General features: G+C 35.0%; 1 protein-coding gene across 50 annotated transcripts in view; it reads right to left on the bottom strand.

The window, feature by feature from the left end:
* PTPRD (protein tyrosine phosphatase receptor type D) overlaps positions 1 to 26974 on the bottom strand; it is a 1180356-nt gene that overhangs the window by 557050 nt on the left and 596332 nt on the right. For all 50 annotated transcript variants that reach the window (XM_032097314.1, XM_032097313.1, XM_032097327.1 and 47 more), the window contains one exon: positions 6471 to 6493. The gene's annotated coding sequence lies outside the window, so the exon portion shown is untranslated. The remainder of the gene's footprint in view (positions 1 to 6470; positions 6494 to 26974) is intronic.

Here is a 26974-nt window from a genome sequence, read left to right as displayed (position 1 = left end):
ACATCCTTGTCCTTCCATGTCCTTGGTCAATGCCAGTGCTTCAATTGGTTAATCAGTTAGCTAAATGTGGATATATTTTCCCTTTTCAGTGTTCTCCTGTCAGAAAAGTATTTCATTGAAATATGCCCTCTCTTTTTTCACTGAATCAAAGATATCAGGCACATTGTTGATAGTTTGCCTTTTGTACACGCAGTTTTTTTTAAATAAAGAAACATTCAAATTCAGATATAGATTGATCACAATTTGTAATCAAACTCACTGATTTATCTGTGTGCTCTTTTCAAAGATTCCTGTGGCATAAGCAAAATATTTTTCTAAGTAATGCTAGTAATTGAGATGTAAACTGGTGTTTTCACAGCCTTACTTGCCTGCAATTATGTTATTGTTCTATTGGCTTCGAAGTAAAAGTAATGAGTAAAAGTAAGTTCTCAACTCTGGTTATCTTTGAAATCTCATAGTGGTGCTTTTGCATGTCAGACTCATAAGGTGGAGGCATGGTAGTCTTTTAAATAGAAATAACCAGAAAATGTGCTCTAAGAATGCAACTAAAACAAGAACAGACCTAGAGGTGATCTGAAGACAGTCCCCCTTCAGTGCCAACACAATATGTCTCCTTTTGCCAAACCAGTCCTATTTATTTGCACGACTAGCTGAAAAAGATATAAGCTAAACTGGCTTTGCTAGAGTCAGAAGAGTAATTTGGTCACTCCACTGAGTTGCCTATTCCAACATGCTCTTAGCGCCCCAAGCAGTGCAAAAAGACTGTGTGTGTGTGTGTAGTCTATGACCAAAGGTCAATGCAGTGCAGGTTTCCTACCACTCATAAAGATTGAATGCAGCTAGTCAGTGTTACAGCTCTTTTGGCTGTCATCATTATCTAAGTAATGGCAGCTGATGAATCCATACTTTTTCTATGTCTTCTTTCACCAGCTAAGTACATTTTCTGCATAGATGGAAGTGATTGTAGATAGAAACTGTGTATGACTGAGCAGAGTTTTGCAATCCGAACAGAAAAATTTTCCAGGAGATTTTTACCTCTCTTCTGAATAAAAATCAAACAAACAAACAAACAAATAAAAAAATAATTTCAGGGATGAATCTCAAATTCATGACTCTTTTATCCATGTCATTGGTTCTTCCATGTTCCTGCGGTAGCTTTGAAGTCCTAGTTTGTATAGCATTTAATAATATTGAACAAACAAAACCACTTCTCCCCTTGCTCCAAAAAAAAAAAAAAAAAAAAGAGAATGAAAGATCTAAACTTGTCCAGGAAACAAAAATAGTTTCATTAGCTCAGCTTACTGTATGACAGGTAATGCCTTTGAATCCTATTGCACAAACACAGAACTAGTCTTTGACAATTGTTTTTACAATTATTACAGAAGAGAAACAGATATCTGAGAGACTGGTGGGCAGCTGTCCCTTTCTGCTAATGTTCACAAAGTTGCTTTTAAGCAGGTTTATAGGAGAGGTATTGCAGAGACTCAAAAACAGACAAGTACAAACCACGACATCAATGTCCGTAAGCAAAGTCCGAAAGATACAATCCTTTTAGGCTAGACTGCTACCTCTTTTACCTCCATCACTGCAAGCAGTGCAACATTGCTGAGCCATTTTGTTAATTCTTTGATATTTTTCCTCTTATTCCATTTATTCTTTGATAGCTGTTGGTATTAAAACTGATGTTTGCAAAACTGAGTGAGTTGATTAATAGGTATTTTATACATCTGGTATTTCCTCATAAAAGACTGGTAAACTTATTTCAATCATCATACCACCAACAAGGATGCAATCTGTTCACAATGGCTGTTTACGAGTGGCTGCTTTGGGTAATGGCTGTTTTCTTAGCATGGGAAATGAAATATAATATTATTAAACAGAGATATGCAGAATGGTGTGTCAACTTATCCATCTTCCTGATGTTTATAGGCTTAATTTTTTGTAATGTTTATTTTATTTTATGGGACCAAACGTTAAAGTATCACTTATTTGAAAGCATCTAATTTCTTTTATTTTTGTTTTAATGTCCTTGAATATTAGCATCCACCAATTCATGTGCAATCAGTGCAGAAAACCTGTGGTAGGTACTCTATTAATCCTATTTAGAGAAACATGTTGTAATGAGAGAGATAATGAACCAAGGAGTTTAATTTTTTTATGTTTTGCCCACAAGGCTAAGGTTGTCTTCTTTGGTGGTTTTGTTTTAACAAATCACCTGTAAAATGTCTTAAAATGATGCATGATAATCTCAAAATTGCTATGAAAATACAGTGTAGATGAGAAAGCAGGAAGTGCATATGTAACACTGGATGGTGAAGAAACAGACATGAACATTGTAAAGATTTTAAACATACAAGTAATAAAAATTATGTTAGATTAATATCTCAGGTAGTGAAAGAAAGCACTACTCAAATTCAGCTGCTCAGAAATCATTAAAGTACAACTGTTTATTTTTGAGCAGGGAAAGAGTTTTTCTGGATCTGAAAATCTACCCAATCAAACAATATCTTTTTAGATTTCAGTAAATAATATTTAAATGGTAAATATGTCAGACCACTTTCATAAACTACTTACATGTCTACCAGAAAGAGATTCTGTTTCAGATACTCAGATATTTAAGTCTATCATATACAGATTTGAATTTTGATTAAAGTTAATTTGGGGGAATAAGAGAGAAGCATATTTCTTTGAAATATAAATGGTTAATGAAAACATAAATGCTTCTAAAATTTTAGAGAGGTTTAAAAATTAAAGTCTTCAACAGATGCTATCTCAGAATGTAGGCACAGATAGGGACATAGACAACAGATATCATATAGATGCTCCTGTCGACTAAAAATTTCTTGCTGCCTGCCATTACAGAAGTCACTGCTGCTAAGAAAACTGTTTAAGAGGGAATGTTTCTTTTATCTTCTTCCCTCATACCCAGTAGACACAGGCTGAATTTTTTGGTGTCTGCTGCCGTGTATTTTTGCCCTCCTAGCAGGCAAACCTTGGCTATTAGTAGTGATACCACCTTAGCTCTGCTGTCAGCTTTGACTTGCTCTGTGAATCTGCTTTAGCTCCTTAAAGTAAACATGGATGTGCTCTGCGGCTGTTGAGATAATATCTCCTTCCTTCTCACATAATTATTCTCAGAGTACTTGGTTCTTGTAGGCTTCAGCTTTTCAGCAATGCCTTAATACAGAGCAATAGCTGAGGATTTTTCATAAGGAACTATATTTGTAGTTACCTAAGATTAAATAATATGAGATAAACACTGTTTCAAAAGCACTAACATCACTACCGCTAAAGGCAGGCCACTCTAAACATGTCACTGAAGTTTTGGCTCTGAAAGCCTCTGAAAGCCTTAGTTTTATGAACCCAGACTGACTTCACTAATGCTTACGTGAGCTCCAACAACTTCAGCTACAAAGACTACCTAAAATGTCGCTTTGCTTATTGCATAAGGCTGAGTCCTTTTGATTGTGGTTTTGGATATGGAATTAATGAGATTTTAGTCTCTACTGCATATCCAAAGATGCTGGAAGGACAAAGAAGGGAGGTTAAAAGGACCATTTAAAAATAAGGATGACTTGAATACATTAAATTTATTGGGTGAAACAAGTTAATGAAGAAAAATACTAATTAAATTATTAAAATCTAGATTGCAAGTAGTAATTAAAAAGGCTGTTGCTATGCAACCAAAAGGATTTTTGTGACAGAGTGCAGAAATATGTTTGTTAAGTATGCGGGTATTTCACTTTGACCTTTTTCAGTCACACACCTGCCCAAACTGTCTGTAAATGTATTTTTGAGAATGATAACATTAAAGATATCTACAGGATGTAGAAGCAGAGAGACTATTTGAATCAGTTAATGGCTTTTATTATGGTTAAAAGGTTAAGATTAATGAATTTGTGAGATAAAAATAGATACACATATATAATTATGTATAGAATTTGTATGCTGATATTTCATCATCACTAACGGATTAATTCCTATCCCAAACACCGGTCCTGATCCTAAAGACATGAAAGCATTAATTTTCATAATGTTGTGTGTGAGCTAAACCTGCTCTTTCCTGAAGGTTTTAAATAACAATTAAATCTATTACTTGTAATAGAAACCTAAGCAGTTGTTCATAATAACTAAGGCCAACTTTTGCTTTTCCTGGAATACTTAGTCTAAGATGTGTGTTGGTTTCTGCTACAATATCCATTGTTACACGTTAAAGATTTCTGTTGTGGTCATGTGATACTGATATATGGAAGAGAGAACACCAGTATATAGATAAAGAGTGACATGCAAAAGAATATTGTTAGGGCACACATATATTTCTATGAAGAAGCATAAATTGTGTTCAAAATACTCATACACCCCATAGTCAGGCAAATTCTGCCTTGGATTGTCCTTTGCAAATGGGAGGGAAGTCTGGTTTGCTAGATCTGAAGGACTCAGCTCAGTGGTTAAGTCAGTTATTTCTTCAGGTGGATTGCTGGTCGTATGACCAACCCAAACTTCATTTTCCTTAATTCCCTATAGTCTCACACTTAAATCACACAACATTAAAGATTTTGCTTTGTTGGTATAGATTCCCTCCCACTGATATCACAGCCAGAAAACTGGAGGGAATCTGAATTGGGTCTAACCAACTGACCTCTTGACAAATTCTGGATGGCCACCAGCACCCCACATCCAGAAGCAAAGGGCTTGCTCTCTGGTTTAATCCTGTTCTCTGTACCGTCACTTGCTTTCTCCCATTTTTGAATAAGAGAGTGAACAACACTGATTCTTAACCAGAATGGAATTTTTTTTCAGATACAAGCTCCTAAAGACATCTATTTTCCCTTTCCTTTATTTTTCTTATGACTTCTTTAATTTCTAAACATGAATTTATTATTGTTTTCTAGGTAATTTCTCTTCCAACAACCACTCAGAATAGTCCTGAAAGAATCTTTTCAGATGCTGGAGCAGAGGAACTATTAGATCTAAAGTCAGAGTGTATCAGTAAGGTGGAGAGATTTCTCAAAGAACCTCTGCGATGTTCGCTTGTCATTGGATACAATACACTCTAATGAGCTTTGTGCAGAGAAAAATGTTAGCTTCTATACACTCTTACACTTGTATGCAAGGAATCTAGGTGAAAACCTACTTTTTAGTATTCTCTAAAAAGATTCTGTAGGTGTTCTTTCTATATTATATATATATATAATATATATGTGTGTGTGTGTGTGTGCACAGTTAACTATTCAGCACTTAAATGGATGCAAAAAGTAGTCTAGGTGACTGCCACCATGCCAGAGAAAGTTGTATTGGCTGATGTTTGCGGGATTATTTATTGCATTTTTCAAGAAAAAAGTTATGGTCATGCACAAAGAAGTACCCTTTATTAGGAAATAATAAAAGTATAAAATGTGCATGCCTCATAGTTCAATAAGAAAAAAGTAGGAGCTTGGGGTAGAGTGTAGAAATAAAAAAAATAAATCTAGTAAAAAAAAATTAACAGAATAATGAGAAAGTCATCTTTTGTCCACAGAAATGTGAAACGGTGTCTTATCTAAGTGTACCTGCATAACTTCTGTCAAGTGTTTACATCTAAAATGAAGTTTTTATCAGTATACTTAAATCTATTCTAAACATTTGTCATTTTACAGATGGTAATATAGATTGCATTTTTTCCACAAAGATATAGATACATCCTGAAGATGTCAAGCTTCACAACAGAAGTTAGACATTATGAATATTCTTTGCCCTTTAAGGAGCCATTGATAAAATAAGATTTAATGTAGCCAAATAAAGAACTGTAAATTATTGCCAAAATACTGAAGTTAAAAATTTAGTTTTGAGAGGATGTAGTAAAAAGCTTTTAATTTTTTCCTCCAATTTCACTGCAACAACTGAGCTACTTGACATTTATATCACTTAATGGGTGTTTCCAATTCTGCGAGATATAGTTACAAAAAGACATGCTGATTTCTATATGTGTGTTCTGATAAACCCAGCTTTATCTTGAATCTATGTAGATAAAACAGGTTCAGAACTATCTTTAGTCAGGAGTACCATCTTCCCTCTCTTTTTGTTTGAAGACAATTTTGGAAAGATGAAAGAATGTACTCCACTGCCCAGTGAAGCTACAGCTCCCTAAAAACTTTCTATTTTCCTGAGTTCCAGATAAAGGTCAAATATAAATTACAGGAAAAGTTCAGCTTCACTGGAAAGACAGGACTTAGAATATGTCATTATACTTCAGAACTATTTATAAATACATAAAAATAATTGATCATTTTAGATTAAAATCTTATCCAACACACCAATGACAAGAAGAATCCACAGTAGTTCTCTATATTGTGCTGACTGTAAACCTTCTCTGTAAGTTGCCATAGTGAATAACTGCTAGACACAAATCACAAGAATAACATCATAAAGCTTTAATACCCTTGGCTTTAGTAAATTAGTTAAATTACCCAGTAATAAAATGAGTTTCCTACCTCAACTTTGTGAATTCCAACTCCTGTTACAAAAGAGAGAAAGAATAGCATTTTCAGAGAAGGGCACAGAAAGGAAGACATTTGGCATTGTTTAGCAAATATTTCACAGAAAACAAATTCACAAGTTTGATTAGAAGAAAAAATTATATAAAAAAGAAAGTTCCCCTATTATTGAGAGAAAGTAAATATTTTTTCCTGTATGTAATCTCCAGCTGTAAGAAGATTTTGCAATTTACTAAAATATTTTTGATGACACCTCACTGCATAAAGTGAGGTATTATCATAGGAGAGAAAGACTGCTAGGAGAATCTGTGCTTCAATTTACAGATAAAAAAGAAATGAAAAAAATACATGAAAGTGAAGTTCAAACATACTTTTAAAAAAATACTTGCCTGAAGTTTTAGCCCTGTTTTTTATGCAACTAAGCAATAAAACAAATTAACCCTTTTTTTAAAGTCAATATATGGTTTTCTACATTTCTTTCACAGTCATCAGTCATCCTCATTTCAGTTCTGACTTGTTAATGTGTCCTGGTATTATTTTGTACCCTACTGTTGCTGTTGCAGTGACTGTACATTAGACACATTCCCAGCACTGTCAGAAGTCAGAAAAATTAGGGAGTTAAGATCAGGAAAGAGACATTCTAAAATATACTTTTTAATACCATATGCCAGAAGTGAAATTCATCTACTACAAACCACAAACAATTACAAGAGATTTCCGAAAGTGTTCAAATCTGTTTAGCTCATGTAAATTTGCTAAACTACATAGTATAAAAGCCATAATCTTGACTTTTTCCATAAGAAAGCTATTCTCTTCTTGTAGGGTATGCCCAGCCACTGCCCTGGAGGGATCTCTGCTGAGATAAGGAGGTTGCTCAATCTCCCAGCAGGACTCCCTGGAAAGACAGCCACTTCTGTGGTCACGGCGAGAAAAGACAAACCCACAATCCTTTAGGAGACCCTGTGCAGATCCTTTGTAACCCGTTGGCCTTTACCCTCTGACACCCACCCCCTGTATCCCTATAAGAGCTAGCCCTCTGCCCCTGCGAGGGCAGAGAGCTGCTCGTCCCTGGTTTTCCCCTTCGCTGGAGTACAGACCAATGAAGCTCCCTCGTGCAGAACCAGCCACACGAGCCTCTCGTCTCTCTCTGGCTTGGCCTGGAGGCTGCCCTGCAGAGCTGAGCTGAAATCACGAGCTGACAATCACTAAAGAGCTGACAGCCTCTGCAAGGGCCCTCCTGCCAGCAGCTGAGGGAAGACACCGGGCATCGGGAAGGCGATTCGTTTTGGGACCATCTTTCCAGACCGGTCACCTCTTCCTGGGTCAGAGCTACTGACCCCTAACCAGCTGTAATATCTTCTCTTCAGTTTCTTCCTTGAAAGTGGAGTGAGAAAAACTTGTAAGGCATGGGCAAGTTCCAGACAGAAGAAAAGAAGTGTATAGACACAGGATTTAAATTTTTCTCCTATTTTGATGGTCTCAGGCACTACGAATACAAATATCCGTATCATATTACATATTTGAAATTTTTGTAACTAGTTCGTGCGCCAAACGACAATTCCTCTGGGAACTTTAGGAGAGACTTAAAATATAAAGAAGAAGGAATTGCTAAATAGATGGCTACAGTTGCCAGTAAATGACTGGGTAAAATCTCTATACAAGAGAAAAAGAATCCAAGTCATCTGGATTACAGGTTTTTTTGTTTTTTTTTTTTCTTTTAATTTTGTCATTAATCAGTGGCTTATACTTGACAAATTTTCCAACCTATATTTTGGAATGTAATGTGCAACAGATGATCATAATTTTACTTCATGTAAGGCAGTGCCCTGCAAAAACAGTATTTATAAGGCTCTGACTCTTTCAGAAAACCACTTCATATTTAGGTTTAAATAAAGCAGACCAATATCATCTTCTTTCCTATTAGCACCTCTGCAGGAGAAGATAAAAAGAATAACTCTTCCTTTGTATCCTCTCGTTTACTTGATATAGTTACAATACTGTCAGAAAAATTCTCAAAGCCTTACGAAAAGGAGTAAGTTTGTGGAATTAGAATTTCATGTTTTTGATGAACCTGAACTAATCTTGTAAACTCCTTAAAACTTAATCCTACCATTTGTATTCAAACTGTTGCATAGACTCAATATCATGTTTTCCCTCTAATAATAGCTCTCCAGAGTATATTATGTATTTTTAAATATTTTTATTCATTTACTTTACTTTTCTAGAAATACATCTCTTAGTTTGAAAAAGATTGCCTAAGAAGGTAGAGTTGATGTTTGAATTGCAGGGCAAACAAGTGATGTAAGATCCTGTAGAATTTTCTAATTTTGGAATAAAGTTCTTTGTGGTGTTTCTCCAGTTCTGTTTCAAATCCTAATTACAGCCTTTATAGACATTTTTTTCTTTTTATGCCTGGTCAGAGGTTTTTTTATGCCTGGTCTTTTTTTTTTGTTTTTTTTTTTTTTTGGTACTTTGGGCGTTAGAATGTGTGTCAGCTTATGGGCTTTATATCATCTTTGTCTGCATAACCAGTGGGAGTCAGTATTGAAAATGAATTTGATTGAGCATAGCAGTCACACTGTGCAGAATATCATTCAGTGAAAAGACTGGATAATAATATGACAGTTACAAATAATTTAGGAGAAATTATCACCAAGAAAGGAAAGAGATAAAATTTTTTTGATAGTGTCATGTGTCCTGAACACACCTATTCCTGTGTAGAAGAAGTAGAGGGTTCTGAAAACATTGCTGATAAGGAAGACAAGCCTAAAAGACCCCAAAACTGAAGTCAATATTACACCCCCTGGTAGAGTGACCTGCTCTTCTGAGACCACCCCCCCCACTTTGGAGTGTCCAGGTCTGGGACCCTCAACACAACAAAGATGTTGACCTGTTGGAACCAGTCCAGAGGAGAGTCGCTACTTTGATCGCAGCGGTTTGAGCACCTCTCCTGTGAAGACAGGCTGAAAGAGCTGGGGCTGTTCAGCATGGAGACCTCATAGTGGCCTTTTAGTACCTACTGGGAACCTAGAAGAAAGCTGAAGAGGAATTTTTCACAAGGGCACATAGTGATAGGATGATATGGAGAGTAGGTTTCGATTAGATACCAAGAAGAAATTAGTTTCTGTAAGGGAGGGGTGAGGCAGTGGAATAGGTTGTTCCAAAGATATGGTGGACTCCCCATCCCTGGAGGTTCTCAAGACTAGGATGGATGGGGTTCTGAGTAAACTGGTCTAGTGGAAGATGTCCCTGCCCTTGGAAGGGCGGATGGAACTCCTCTCTTCCAATTCAAATCTTTTCACGATTTTCTGATAACGAAGTTATTGGTGGAAAGCTCTTGTCAGTGGCACTTACGAGGAGTCATGCTAGACACTTAAGGCAAGATCATTATCTGTGTATTATTACATAGCAAGAATTATAGTCACTGAAATATCAAGTATGGACTCAAGTGCCACATTTACAAATTTCTCCTATTATGTAGAAATATCAAGCTTCCATGAGTAAGAGAATACTTAACAAGTCATTGGGTTTTCTCCCACTTTTCTCTTCATATTTATCTTGACTTAGCTTAATACAGACACAGCATTATTCCTTTTTTCTCTGCATAGAACTGTATTATATGCTTATTCTGATCAGTCAGAAAACCAGAAACAGAAAACACTCAAGGTTTAATTCCAAGTGAATACTTGTTTCTTTGAGTTTTTCTTACACGTAAGTGGCTATCTCTTCTCCAGTGGTTTGCCATTCTAGCTATTCACAGAACTTTTGCTGTGGAACATTAAGATAATGAAATAACTTCAAAAGAAAATTTGCCTTTCCAAGCCTTTCCAGGCACAAGTTTGATACTGCACTTTCTCTGTCATTGGAATATTGACTATCACAGCTTCACTGCCAATGAGATTGGATTAAGATTCTGGAAATAATTTTTTTTTAAGGGTTGAAATTATATGGGGCTTTAAGTTTTTTAGATAATGAGGCCTTGGATGATCTCATCTTGCATGCTGCCTGCCTTCAGTTCAATACTTGGATCACAAAACTAGCAATCCGCCCTGGCTAATGGAGTTTGGAGTTATGAAACAATGTAAATCCTGTGATTAACTGAGGAGCTATAAAAACCTTTGGGCTACTTGTTCTGCACTATCATCTTGTACTTGTATTTGACTCAGGGTCTGTACTGTCAGTTTGCTTTCTTGATTTCATGATATATATGTTCTTTATATATGAAACGTAGTATATATATTTTATATACAGATGACTCTTATTTACAACAATTTCAGTGAAGCTTCAAGAGGTGGATGTCTTTAGCCATATTCATTCTACACAAGAATTAAACTCCCTGGGGGAATTACTTGATCTTTATTTCTCTTCATGTAATGACAATTAGATTCTACAAGTAATTGCAGGTACGTTTAGTTCCAATTTCTTCTCAATTGATACTTATTATTCCTAAATATATTTTTAAATTATTTTACTGTCTTTTTCATATTTATTGAGAAATACAATTCAGTGAGTTTGGGACAGATTGGATTTTAGATTTTAAAATTTATTCTGATTTTTTTGACAAATTCAACAATCAAGGTACTCTTGTATTACTCATCATCTTCATCCATGAAGACAAGTCAACATGAAAATTTAATGCTATGAGTGTACCTCAAGTTTTATATTGTGGTTTGTTTTTTCTTTCCCCAGATGGGAGTCATTCAAGAGGTAATCAAACACAAGACATGGAATACACTAGGGAGATTTTAGAATACAGTGATGGAAAAATGTTATGTGCTCTATGTTGTATGTTTTTAGTTGGTCTTTCTTCCAACAGGCCCTTTCAAAAAATAAAACACAGCAGATATTAAATTAATTTCAGCTTCATACTTCTGGTTGTTTGCCATCTTAACCGTTTTACTTCACTTAAGTGGTGAATAGTCACTCCTGATTCAGCCTATCACTTAAAAATCTAGTATTGTCTACAGAAAACACTATTCTTGGTAACAATACCAGTTGTCTTGCCTAGTCTTGCTGACTTCATGGGAACAAAATGGATATTTTCCGAATTTGGGTGGCTATCCATTGCATCAAAGTGTACAATAATATTTCTTGTTACTAGGATTCTGAAAAACATGATGTTTGTTTAGAATGAAATAATTGGTTTGTGTTTTGAAAGAGCTTCACCCTGAAAAAAACAAAACTTGCTTTACATTTTCTATTTAATTTTTATAACCTGCTTACAAATGTGAATGGAAATACTATTAACATAGATAAGTAAGATTGAAAATAAGGCAATATTGCTGATTATTTTAATATAAGGAACAAACAATCCCCGTATGGTTAATTAATTTTAAATGAATCCTTGTGGATTTTGTTCATTTGGTGGGTTGTTCTTTGATTTTGTGTGTGTGTTTTATATTGAACTGTAAGAAATACTGGAAAAGTTCAATCTAGGTAACATTTGGCTAAAAAAAGGTTTCATGCGTGATCTGCACTCTTCATAGTAAGGAGTACTGTTATAAATGATGACTGCAAAAAAATGAGGTAGGATCCCAGTGGTTTTGATAGTATCAATCTGCTGGTTTAATATTTAAAATATCAGACATAAATAACTTCAACATTTGGAGAACTGCCAGAATATGAATTATAATATCTAGGTCACTGCCTGTTTAAAAGACTTATCTTTTAACCAGAGTAAAACCTTAAACAGACCTTTTAGCTACTAAAGAAGCTGTGCTGAGGCATTTTTGGAATACCATATGTACATATATTTTGGCTGCAGAAAATCATACAAGGAAAAAGAAATAAATACTTTTGGTAAAAAAGTAAAATTTTTATCTATTTGTAAATCATTAAAACTTGATTTTTTTCCCAAATATTTATCTCTCTTTACCAAATTTAATAAAACTATTGATTTTATATGCAGTCTAGTTACATAGTTGCATTTTTTTTGTGCTGGAGATAGTATGATAATTTAACAGGTTGTGTTTCTAAAAACACTATTTTACACATCAAGACAAACTTGCAAGAGAAAAAATATTTGGGAATAAAAATTCATTAAGTTCAGTTACTGAAAAAGAGTAAGAAACTGTCAGGAATTGAAATGCCAAGACTAAATATGGAATCAGGAAGGTGCTCAGTTTTCTCATGAAAAGAGCCAGTGTTCTAAGAAGACCTTAGACTAGTTTCTAGTATTTGTACCAAAATTCACAGCTATATATAGCTATATTCAACTATAAAACTCTAACAGAGAACTTCCACTTTGTTCATGCTATGGCAAAGTAGAAGAGATTAGAAAAAGAAAAACATGATGATAAATATTCATTCACCATGTTGTTTTAAAATTCATATCTTTACCTCTCTACAAAGGATAGCTATGGAAAATACCACAGCTCCAAGCAGGTACTTCAGGATGGTAAACATTAGGGAGACACAGATGAAACATTTAGTGTCATGGACTTTATATGAAAGCATGGATATAAACTAGTCAGTAATGAATGTCTTCTGGAAATTGCAACCTGCTGAGAACGGAATACCTAGAACAGCCAGATCAGGTGTTTGTTATTAAGGTGGGACAAAACAATAACTATAGGCTGTTCTAAAATTGCATTTTATCATAGAGTTAAATTGCTCATTTGTTTTCCTGCGCAAATATGTAAATAGCTAACTATATACTGCATCTAAATGAAAGTTCATATAATTTAAGTGATTAAGTAAAACAAGCTTTAGAAGACTTCTACTGCTTATGCTCTTCACTATTTTCAGCATCCCTAATAAAGGACAGAGAGATGATATATGAAGTTATTTTTAGAAAACAGAAACATTTCCAAAGACTTGGAGGGTGTATGCATCAAATCTTTCCGAAACTAGTAAAAGCCCTTTTATTGTAAGAAAGTTGTTTTTGTTTTAATCAAAACCACTCCAGAGGCATTAGCAATTTTAAATATATATATATATATACACCTATATATATGCACACACATATATATACACACGCATATCTACATATATATATATATAGACAGCTATATATACACACGCATATATAACACAGAATTATAATTGAGTTCCACCTACTGCCGTAAAGAAAAAATGAGGTTGTCAGTAACATTTATGATAAACAGTGATCCAAAATCAGGCCAACACAGATTTGTGAAGAAGGGCCTTTAAAAAGCTTCCAATAAGAAAATAAATAGGAGACAAGGAAGGAAAAAAATAGAGTTTGATAATATATGATTTAAGACTCTCTAGACTCCCTCTCAAAAAAAAAAATTCCTGCTTATCAGCAGTTAGAATTCTAATGATCAGACTTCCATTTTATGTTCTATTTACATTTACCTAGAATTTGAATAAATAGCTGATGGTCAAACTAGCCTGAACTGGTTGTTACTGCAATTTATTGCCCCTCTTATTAAAAATTTCCTCTTTGCTCTTCCTATGTTACAGCAATGCAGTGTGTTACTACAATTTCAGACTTTGGTTGTATAAGGCTTTGAAATACTAAGCTGAACTTACCTTCTGTGATGGTTTATTTCTCACAAAACAAACATATAGTGCACATATGGCCAGGTACTGGACACAGCTGAAACAACAGCTGATGCACTGGAATCTCTCAAAGAATGGGAAAGCAAAATATCAAAAAGGGAAAAATGGCCTTGCTGTCAAATTGTGACAGTAATTTGAAAATGTTTGCACATCTGAAAAGTCACCTGAAATATGTATCATTGAAGAAATAAAACATAGCTATTTTATCCTAATTTTCCTCACTTTTTAAAGAGTACAATATTGTTGGTATCCCTTAATGTGAGTCATATGGCTCAGTATATTTAATAAATCTGTAACTAAGAAAAATTTTCTGTGGCTTTTGCAAGTAATTATCACCTATTTTGTGTTCATGATGGAGAGAAAAGGTTACTACAAAGGTGTTGATTAAACAGTGATCTTGCTTAAGGAGGGTGAAAACATATTCTAGAAAAGTCAGCATATTCCACAGAAAGATGGAAATCTAGTACCTAAAAAACTTGTCATCTCCCTTATGCATTTTGGTAAGTTTTGAGACCTATATCAAGCATCCATTTGTACCTTGCCCAGATACTAACACATATATTAACCAGAAAATAACAAAAGATCAGATACTATTTTTTAGTTACATGGACTGTAGGACTGGCTCTTGGATATGAAAGCAAAAAAAAAAAAATTCAATTAGTGAATACTAAAGACAGCTTGAAATATGTATTCATCATAATAAAACTGAAATAGATAAAATAAAATGAGCATATTCTCTTTCACCTGTCCTTGTCTACATATACTTTTGCATATACTGTTTGTTAGGCATGAATTCTGGATGGAATTATAGATGGATGCTGCTCACAGCTGAAATTCTGAGGGAAAATTTTGCTGAAAAATCTTTATTATTCCCCATCTTCCATGAGTTTTGCTCACATTATCTTTAAGAAACATCAAAATGCTCACATGGAAAGTTCTTTGAGCTACCTTAGAATTAAGAAGCACAGTTATATGAGTGACTGTATAGCAGATTAACAACTCAGAGCTGCATTCTTTGCTGGATGTGAGAAATTGATGACTTCTTATGGCACAAGTCTCATAAGAACAGCAGGATTTCTACAGTCTGTCCAGAGGAATGGCAGACAAAGCTGCTTTCTTTGGAAAGAAAAGGGCTTCTAGACCAGCCAAGTTTCATTACCTTCAAGAGAACAACCTGGCCCTTTGATGCTTGGTAAGAATACCTAGAAGTCTCACTGAAATACAAATTTTATTTTAAACATTAAAGTAAGCAATTTATAATTTTAAAAATAAGTAAAATAATTGACCATACATGGACATGAGACTTCTCAGTTGCCCTTTAGAATAGAAGGCCAATTGCATTAACTTTCTAAGTCAAGATACTAAAAGATAGCCTTAAGTTGTTCATAGACAGAGAAACATCCCTGTCATTGCTATTTTGCCTCTTTCCTTAAATATGTGAATTCTAATACATTCTGAGTAATATGAACTTCTATTTACCTGAAAGTGAGGAAAATGATTTAATAAGAAATAAAATTATATATATAATTGAGTAGAAATAATTTTAATTTAAATATAATATATGGTGTAAAAGAAATTGAATTAATTATCAATTTAATTTTTCTTGGACTCACAAGTTATGTAGTTTATGAGTGTAGTAATTAGGGTTAACTAGGGAGCAAAAGAGTAATTTCATTCTGTTTAATATATTAACGTAATACACTTTTTTATAAACAGTTTCTCATAGAATTCATGCACTACCAGGTTTTATGAACATTTTATAGTTGCTTAATTATATGACCATAGATTAAAAAGTAAAGTGAATGTAATGCTATTATTTAAGTAAAGACATAATAAACAATGTGCATAAAATGTGAATCCAATTGCAGAACTACTCAATTTAATTAGTAGATAAATAATAAGCACAATATGTCAAATCTCCATGTGTGTCTTTCCTCCTCTTTAAGCAATGCATATTGCATATTTTGAACATACACCTTATCATGAAGCATCTAAAATTTCATATCAAACCATAGACCCACGTGTTTTATTTGCACACAAAGGAATTTCTATCCTGACTAATCTTTTCTTGGCCCTTTATATGAAAATTAGTATATAAAACATACGTGTAACATTTTGCAAAATATTTAGAAAATACATAGAAAGGGAGTTTTTTTGACTCTTGGACTGCTATTCAATTGCTACAGCCCTGGTTTAGAAAGGGGACTGTAATTTTACACGAGTTTTCAGTGACACACAAATTTATTAAAATGAATGATTCACTTAAATATCTCAGATGGAGAAAGATTATCTTCCAAGCTTGAGAGTGTCATTTAAGAATGTCTACATGCCCTAATTTTGTTGTTTTGAAATGGGATTTACAATGCTTAGGCACATATTGATAATGCAGAAGTGAGTACAGCAAAACAATGTCAGAATTTAGCACTTAGTCAAAAACCACACAGACATTTATTTAGGTTCCTCTCATTGTTATTCATCATTTTGGTGTTTCTGATTTTTTTTCTGCAGGTACAGTTGTGTGGCACAGATGAATCTTCAGCAGGATTATTGAATAATCACCTCTCTATTTTTTTTCCTTTTTTTTGGCTAGCGTTTCTGCCTGTCTACAAATAAGGATAGAAAACAGATCAAAAGGCAAATCTAAAGGAAATGAAGCGAAAACAATCAGCCTGAGAATCAGCAACTAATGAAAGACTGTTCTAACTTCATTTTATTTTAGCCATCTTGCAATGACCTCATGCCAATGTGAAGAAAAGTCATTGTACTATAAAAAGTGTGACATGATTATTGTCTCCATTATATGTATGCATAATGAATTTTCCAGCTTCTCAACTAATACACTCAAGATGCATGTGTGGGAGAGTGGTAGGGAGAGCCATTATGGTTTGGTTTTAGTTGTTTTTTTCCCTCATTTGGAGATCAGATCTATGTATTTTCTTTATTCTGTCCTAATTTCTGTCAGATAATAAATTATGCTTATGTTTGCAATTATGTTTTTCCAAAAAAAGCACCAGTTGCCAAAACACGTAAGTGTTGCACATTAGACAAAATAATGTGTTGAAGTCTCAACAGTAAAAAAGTCAAGAAAGCAATTGGATACAAAAACCAGTTACTGAGTGTTTTAAAAGGGGAAAAAAATCAGATATCAAGCTTCCATTTAACAATCAGGAAAAAAAAAACACTAACTGAAGACATGAAAACTCTTATAATCTACGTGGGAATGAGATAAAGGTAATTCTGAATACTACTGAACGTTCTCTTAGAGGGTAAGTAGGCTGGCCCACAGCAGCAGCCCATGATTGCAGTGGTCGGAACAATGACTGAAGAAGAACAGAGGTACTGAATGTGTTAATGTCTAATGAGTGCCACAGATGAATGGCTTACATTATTTTTACTGAATGAATATAATGACAAATCAAAATATCTGAATATTTAATTCCTACTTAGAAAATTCTCTCTTGTTTGGGGAGAAACATCTGATCCAAAGGAATTAAATTATACTATTGCTTGTCTGCAGTTTCCTAATCTTAGGTTCATTATAGAACAACAGTCAGAGGACTGAATCTCCTTTTGCCAGGGAGAACTTCATTTCCCCCAATGAATATTCATTTGGCAGCACTATTGTGACAGCGTTTGTTCTGGACTGCCTCTGTAACAGGCCATCACGAGCAGATGATGGAGTTCACTTTCATGGTGTATGAGACAGAAAAGAGATTGCTGTACATTTCAGGAGTTGTTTTCAAAAGAGAAACTGACTGCACTTTCTTCAGTCCTTCATGTATTTTTACAGCAAAATCTAAGGCAGGATTCAGTGAGTGAGAGCTCTCTATGATTTAATAGAGTCCCAAATCCTAATACTGCTTCTAGAGAAGTCTATTATTATCCCAAGACATGAAAAGACTTTCCTTAAGGGGTAGTCTTAAATGGCTAGGATAGCTTTTGTAAAGTGAGAATGAGACACCCACCAGAGATCAAAATATTTATTCCCACTGAATTTTCTATTAGAAATGACCACAATATAGATAGGTAAAAGCTACACTCTGAAAACATAAAGGAAGAAAACTCATCAGGGAATTTTTCTCCACTAAATAGACTGGTCATCTTATGAGGATGCTTCCTTTCCTTTGCAATAATTACACTGACATCGCCAAACACCCTGCCACCTTGCAAGATTATTTTCATTTTGTGTTTATTAGAGAAATGTAAACAGGCTGGCAAAATCTGCCAATTCAGATAACTACTATTGCTCAAAGAAAATGTAAAGAAAATAATTACAGAGAATTATTTCAATAGGAAGGTTTTGGGATACTGTTAATAACTGTTTATGTAAACTAAACATAAAAACATGGTTGCACTTCAGTGTATAAATTGCAGTCAGTACACATAGCTCTTATATGCTGTACAGAAAAAAGCACTAAAGACCAAGAAAAAGAGAAGCATACATAATTTTGAATTTTCCAACTGAGGAACTCACATCTTTGACTTTCAAATGTGATGAGCTTTGATAGGCTCTGTGCACTTCATCCCACCTGCAGTTTCTTGGATTCACGCCTTGATTTGTGTCAACTGATTCACTGACTTTTTATGAAGGTGTTCAAATACACAGTGCCTTAATTAACTACCCAAGATTTCTGTCTCATTATGTGAGACAGAAAAGCCCACTAAGCTGTCATTGAACATCAGTCATTACTTCAGAGCTCCTGTACTTCTGTGCATGGGGGCAAGGATGGTGATTGATTTATCACTATTTTAATGGATACTTGACCTGTGTGTCAATACAAATGTTTCACTCAGTGGTGGCAGAGGGCAAGTGATCCAATTATGTGAACACAGTGGGCTAATAAAGGTGCTCTGTTTTTTCCTGATTTCCTGAGAGAGTTGTTAAAATCTTCTGTTGTTTGATATTTAGTAAAATTACTCATTAAGAAAACTTAAACTTGAAATACTACATTAAAAAAAACCAAAACCCAAAGAACAACTAATATCTTAACATCATTCCACCATTTCTTAACTGCTATCAAGATGAAGTTTTTTAGGTTTTGGCAAGATGTTAAACTTATTGAACCATTTGAATCATTGAACATGATTTAAAGATGTTATAGGTTAAACCATGCAGATTAAATAAAACCTTTGTCTTCTTTACAAAACAAAACCAAAACCAAATTAAACTGAGGAGAAGTAAGCAACTGTCTGCGTGAACAAGATGAACTCTCATGGACCAGTGGGAGGCTGACTGGCCTGTGGTTATCCAAATAACTCTGATTGCTGTCGTGGAGACAGGACGAATTTGCTTTCTTCCAGTTCTGTGCTAGGTCCAGTAGTTTATCTCCTGTTCCTGGTTCTCTGACTGCCTGTGTCAAGAAGCTGTTGGAAGTGCACTTCAGAAACCTCCTGAATTACTTGTGCCCTATTGTGTTGTCCCTCCAACATACATGAGTCAATTCTCCCAAGAAGACAAGGGCCTATGAATGTGAAGTTGTCAGAAGAGGGCATAACTTGCTTCCTCTTTATTAATACAGCACGCAGCAGACACCTATCACAGTATTTCCCACTTTTGGTCTGCACACTAATTTGGTTGGCCCATCACCCAGACAAAGAATGCCATAAATCCTGCTGTCCTACATAAAAGGCAGCCCTCCATTTTTACTTTCCCAATCTGTCCTTCATGAAGAATCTGCCTCTGTCCATGGCAGTAGTCCAGCTGTTGAAGTCCTTAGTGCTTATATGATCCCTCTTATTTTGTCTGCCAGCTTGGTGCATTGCTTCTTGAATTGATTGTTGACCATTCTTTCCCTTCCTTCCTGTTAATTGATTAATTCTGTTGAGGTCACCCAGCTGGGTAACAAACACACTTTTCCTGATTTGGTCAGATGGATCCCTTCTCTTCCAAGCAATCCTCACAAAGGTCACATGGTCATAAAAATTAAAACTGTATTGCCAATACCAAATGTGCAACCAGCGTTTGACTTCCAAGATTCATTCATTTTTCTGCAAGCCTTTCCCATTCACCAGCAAGACCAGGCAGAAGTCACCAGGCACCAAGTCCGTCTCCTCATTCCCTGAATATGTTTCATCACTACTTATGAAGTCCTAACCTCCCAGACATATTGCTAGTGCTCTTATGGAGAAGAAATGTGGAATAATAGCCTGACCAACTGTCAAGCTGAACAAACTTTGTCAGCCCCTCCGTGATGTTCTGGACCAAACCCCTCAGCAGGCAGCAAATGTCCCCTGCTAACAGGCTGAGTCAGCTTAGCACCCTTCATTCCCACAGCAGGGAGTCTCGCACCACCCATTCTTTGCCTTATCCTGCCAGTGCTGCCACAGGTGTCAGGCACAGGCAGGTCAAAGTCTTTGATGGGAAGAAGTCCCTGCCCTTGCCACTGCTGGCTCCCCAAAACTGCTCTGCAGGTCATAGATGCTTGTGGAAAAGGAACAATGATCCTGGTACCAGAGTTCACAAGATCACAGTCTTTACCAGCCTGGTTGTCTCCATTTCCCAGCCTAACAAGCATAGGTGCTGTCTCTGCTTCCTCAGTGCAGCTTGGAAAAGCAGTTTCAGCTCTTGTACTGCAGTGTCTTGAAAGAGATGTGGTCTGCTGACCTCCTCCCCCAGCTTCATGATTCCTGTTGCAAACCCCCCTACCAGTACATGCTTCCTGCAAGTGCAGACTGGTGCTTGTGGCCCCAGAGAGAGGCCCCAGAGGCCACTGCAGCCCCTGACCCGCAGAACTACACCCTCCCATGGGAGCTCATGGTGGGCATAGGCCTCTGAACTGCCTGTGAACACTGCTGGGGACCCTACTGTGTGCCCACCATTACCGAAACCAACTTTGTCCTCAGAAGACTGTTTGCCTCCACTTCTGCACAAAATGCTTCCTTTGAGGGCTGTTAGCTGAAGCATTAAACAGTGTAAGTTACAGTAAAATTCACTGCTATGAAGCTACATGATGCTGACTTTTCAAAGCTTTCAAAAGAGAATTTTACAAAATTCTGACGTGATTAGAAAGGTACTTGGTTTCAGGGACAAATAATTGGTTCTAGAAATTACAGGTCTTTAATTTTTCCTTGATTCGTGGAAGGACACTCTTACAAAGTATTATATTAATCTCTGCATTCCACTACTATGTTAGAAAATGCACTTTATTTGGCCTTCTGCAGCTTTGAAAATACATAGTAATAGAAACCAGAAACTAAATTATTGATAAATTAATGCAACTGAATATGCTTCAATTCTAGAACAACATAGGCATTGAAGGTATTAATAAACAGTTTCTTTGAATCTTCAGACCTGTAATAGAAGAAGACAGAAACAAAGACTGCCTAGAAAATGTAGTTTGAAGAAAGTCAGAGGACAGAAATGAACTCTTAGTCACTGCAATGATTCACGCAGTCAAGACAACAAAAATCTTACAATGAATATAGTCAGTTCGCTCCCAGAAAGTTTTGTTGCTGTAATGAAATTTTAGCCAATTAAAGGATCCATTGGGTTTTCAGAAGGTAAATGTACAAAAATAGGAGTTGAATTAAATGCTGAAAAAGCTATATAACTGTAAAGGGGAAAACATTCAAATGCTAAATTACTTTTGAAGAAAGAAGCTGAAATACTCATTATGAATTAATGTAAATGTGTTTGTAACAAAAACTGATTCCAGACAGTTATGTATATACTGTCAGGGACATTCATCAACAGCTGCTCTGTATCCCCTGTGCCTTATAGTAACCAGCTACCATCAACACACTCTCGCTGTTGTCTACAAATCTTGTTTTACTATAAAAATCTATCATCATGTTGAAGAAATTCAGTCACAGATTAAAAAAAAAAATGAAAACTTATATGAATCCAGAGTGAGTCAAGAAATTTTCACCATTTGGCTGGCAATATTGTGCCTATACAGCTTCAGAAGACAAAACATAGAGTTTGTCAAATACTTGGGATATTGCTCAGCCTTTAGGAAATACTTACTTGCAATGAAGAAGCATAGAGGCAAACAACTCAACATGCAAATAATAAGAATTCATGTTAAATCTGCCTATAGCAGCCTTACTTTATGCTTATACTTCTTTGGAATATAGTTCATATTCTTTCTATATATAAAACCTCAAAACCCAGAAGCTTTCAGAGGTAGAGCCATGTTTATCAGAAGCAATTTGACACTTTTGTGATTTGCATTTCCATTTTAAAAGACAGAATGAAACTTGCATTCTACATAGAATGGAGTATACTGAAGGGTAAAAAAGATAGTTCTTCCAGAGCTGTTTTTATGAAAAGTGCTGTGACCAAAACCTCACAAATGCGCAGAACAATTAGCTGTAAATCAAAAATGTGACCAGATTGTGTTAGAAGAACAGATGATGTAACTGGCTTTTAATTTCTGGGCTCTTAGATTTAGTATCCTAAATCATGAGTATAGATGAGTTATTTAGTCAGATTCAAGCATTCATCTGTTTTGCCCAAAGTTCATCTGGAGCTATTTAAACCTAAGCATTGAGATGAGGTAAGAGAGTCTGACATTAATAATCCCATGCAATTATTTATGTGACACAAGATAACCCTTAATATCCTGGTCTTAATTTGGAATTATTCAGTCTTTCAGTTGCTTTAAAACTTCAGTTATGGGTATGTAACTTCTGTGCTTTGAGCACTGTGATATTGCCAGTTTAAAGATATTAATCCTCCAGCCCACAAGGCCTTAAGTCTTCTGTTAAAGAAATGTGTAAAGGTGACATAGAATACATCTGATACCAATACAATGAATTTTGTTTAAATCCTAAAATATTACCAAAATATAGCCATTCTGAAGGTTTTGCTATGTATTGTTTATCTTAATTTATGTTAGGTTTGCTCCATATTCAGTAGAAACAAACTGAAAGTTTTCAGAAAGACTCCTACTAGAATTGTATTATTACTGACAAATAACACTCTTTTAAGCTAGCATTTACTGAGTTCTGTGTGATACTGTATGCTTATACTTGTTTTCACTAAAGCTTTATTGACATGTTTATTGCTTAGGGTATCTGGGACTTGTTTTGTCTGATCTCAGCATTAAAAACCCTTGTTAAGGCCTCCCTATTGAGAAATGGTTGCAGCAACTGAGATAAAATGTGAAGACACTATCTTGGAAATATTCTATTGCATTTTCAGATTCTGCATTTTGTTTTGCTTTTTGTTTGAGATTTGCAACTGAAAAACAGAGTTTATAGTCTAGCCCAGAGCCTGTAAACCACATTAACATTCAGGGAAAATATCTCCTTTTTCAAATCTAGAAAACAGCACTTTTGAACTGATTACTTAATTACTTCATCCACCCCCAAATGAAGATATTACTCTTCAGTACAGCTGGTCAGAAAATGCAATGTAACCAGCCCTTCCTATGGAACTCAAAGATAAGAGCTGTGTTTTCACTGAATGTCTCCCTAGCATATCAATGAAGTAAAATTTTGTGCTGTGTGTACAATAAACATACTACAAGAAATAACACATTTATATGCACGACATTTTCTGTGAATATTTTTTCAAATTCAGTGGGAATCACAGCTGATCACAAACTGTAGTATTAGAAACATTTGCCTTTATAATATTTAAACTTTTATCCTATGAGAAATAAACTTTAAAAAATATATCTCATCTATAGCGAAGTACCACTGTTTAAATTAAAGATTGGAGTCAGAGGGATTGAACCTTACACAGAGGAAAGACATGGCTAAACAAACTGGTTCAATGAAGAAAAACACTCCAGTTTTGCAAAGAAACAAAATCCTTTCCTGGCTCCTCCTGAGCCCCTTCTGAGAAAGCAATGTTCTTAACTCTGATCTGGCAAAGCAAAATACTAGGTATCATGTTCCCTTTGAGAAGTTGTTGACCTCTGTGTAGGCCACCTGGCTTTAATAATGGTGTAAAATATATCAAGGTTAAGCTCCTCTGAAATGCAAAATCCCTTCTCACCCCCTGAAGACTCTGAGCAAACACCAAAGCAACAAATGCAGGTGAAGTGCTGCATCAAGCAGATAAACAAATACCAGATGAAAATTAAGGTTAATGCAGTAGCCTGACAGGAAACAAATGTGTGAAAGTTTGGTTAAAGATTTATTGTTATCAATCAGAGCAGATGGTTCCCAATTATATACACATCAGTAAAGTGACTGTTATTCCTTCCTGTACATTAAATATAGAAAACACCTAAAAATAAAGATGAAATAATGAGCAAATCATCATTTAAAGAAAGTTTTCCACAGAGTAGAATTGTTTCTATAATTTGTCGCAATTCACTCATTGACTGCAAAGGGAGGAGCTATGATAAGAAGCAGCATAGTTTTTTAGACTGCTTAACATCCTTTTACTAACACAGTCTTCAGGGTCATTATCTCAGTAGTGCTTTGAAGGAATATCATGCAGACAGACGATTCTAGAAAATGCAACAATGTTGAATATCTTTTTCTTAATCCATATAAAATTAAACAAACCCCCCAAACAACCAAATAATTGGAGTCAAACTAACAGGTATATAGAATAAGAATTAGTTACTTCCTACACCAACACTGATAAGATCTGAGGCAACATTTAATTTTTAAGAGTACAGAAGACAGATACTTCTGAGAATAATAAAACTTTCTTCAAATCATTTTTTGAAATAGTACTCTAGAGCAAATAAAACAACAGGGTTTACTTTTAGCTATTAATGTCAGTAGGCCTCAAAAATTTTGAATGTCAAGTTATTACTTTAGATAATGTCATTGGGCCAATTTTAATATCTATTTAAAAACATTTCCCTTAAATTCTGAAATTGTAATAATTTTTGGTTTGGATCCAATGCTTCATTCTGTAAATCTAGAGTCCTGACTATGTTAACAAAAAAACCCCCAAAACAACAACTTTATTTCAGTCATCTCTGCTAAGACTGAAGAGTAGTATTTCAGATAGGAAATTCGTATATATTTGTGAAATGATCACTGTTTCTTAGGGGTTTTTTTAGAACTGAATAACTGTGATAACCATGCAGCTAGTTATGACTCAGTTTTCACAAATCAGAAATTAAAATCCAGGATTTTTTTCTTGTTGAAAAGACAAGACACTAAAGATGACCAAGGATTACTGTTCAAAGGCAATTGATAATATTATAATCTAGTGTTTATTCAGGTCTAGATTCATGAAAGACATATAGAAAGCAGAATGCCTGTTTCTGTTGCTCTGAAAATGGGAATTCTTAGCCAACCAAATGATTTGCGGGTTCTTCAGTATTTTAACAATTAAAGGATTGTAAAGAACTAAAGAATTTTGATTTAGTTTGAAAAGTAATAAAAACATGTAAAATTATTAGAAAGCGCCTGTGGAAATTTTGATTCAAGTATTAGACTTCTACTTTAGTACTGCAACTATCACTACCTCTTTTTCACAGATATGGGGGTGTTTTTAAACACCAAAAAGCAGCGGGCAAGGGAATACCAGAAATCTGATAATGCCAAACAATTCTTTGCTGAATAGCAAATGTTACACTGATGAATAGCAAATGCTACATCTACAACTTATCATAGGAAAAGACTGCCTGGCTCTCTGAAGTATGCCTTTGGGACAACAGAGAACCTCTCTCTGACACCTTCTAATTAAAGAAAATATCTCAGCAACAAAAAATTTAAGGACAATTTTTGTACAGATTGGATATGAGTATCTCCATGTAGCAGACTTACAAATGTATGTAATCACTATGCTGTATTATTTTGGACAATAATGCATCTTGGTTTTGGAGATTACTGATTAAATATATATTTCTCTTTGCAAGAAAACTAAACATTAGGAAAAACAGTGTGGCCATAGCTGACCAACTCATGTGAACTAATTTACTTGTTACAGAAACGGTAGAAATTTTCACTCATAAAGGATCTCAGCCCTGTGCTATTTTATGTTGCAGAAGCGCAGAACCTATTTGATCACATTCTGAAAAGAAGAGAAAGAGAAGAAGAGGAAGAAATGAAGGGAGTCTGAGGGAGTCAGGAAGTAAGAAAGGAAAGAAAGACTGTTGATCAGAAAACTTATTACAGTGCACATACATAAAAGTAATTAATTAAACTGAGACAGATTTGAGTTGTGTTCTCAATAACTAATGAACACAATGGAAACATATGCACCTTTAACTGAAAAACTGAAAATATAAATGTATCATTCAGAATATTCTTAGATTTTCAATCTGACCAGGCCTCTCTCTTTTTTTTGCTTCTCTTGGTTTTATGTTCTTCTATCCCTTGTATTTCTAAAGAGAAAACAGATATATTCTCAGTTTTCAGCTTTTCTTCAGAGCCTGATGTTCTCTTCTTGTTTTCTACCTGAATAAAGCTTCTATATTCCTATTCCATACATGTACTGTATATCATTGAAAGGGACATCTCAGGTCGTGTTATTACAGTCAGCTGAGTTATATACAAACTCTCATAAGAAAAGCACACTGTTTTACAATCCATTAGATTACTATTTCTAGAGAATGCTATTCTGAAACCTTTGATGATAAGAAACCACCACATTTTCCAGATTCTACATTCTCTGTGGAAGACTCATTCTATGTACTTGTACACTAGCAACTTCTAGATTTCCACTAAACCCAATGTTTCTATAGAATCCCTCAAAGCTAGTATGTTTTTTGTCTCTGTCTGTTCCTAAATAGTTTTGTTGCATCTTTTAAATTAACCTCTCAAGAGCTCTTCCTCCAAGACTACAGCTCTGTCCAGACTTCCAGCTGAATTTCCTATCAGTACGAACATAATTGCTCCCCTAATTCTTCCAGTCAAATTTCTATTTATGTGTTCTTTACCTGCAACAACCATGTTGTGCTGTTTATCTAATAAGATGAGGATGTATTTTTCCTGTACATTTCTTCCTCATAGTTTGTACATCAAATTATTGTTAGGCTGCCTTTTTTTTTGAATGAAACCATGAATCTACACTGTACATGATCTAGAACACCAGAAGATATCAATAAAGAATT

The sequence above is a fragment of the Corvus moneduloides genome, chromosome Z (assembly GCF_009650955.1).
Source record: "Corvus moneduloides isolate bCorMon1 chromosome Z, bCorMon1.pri, whole genome shotgun sequence".
Lineage (NCBI taxonomy): Eukaryota > Metazoa > Chordata > Aves > Passeriformes > Corvidae > Corvus > Corvus moneduloides.
This window is presented reverse-complemented; position numbering and strand designations above follow the sequence as displayed.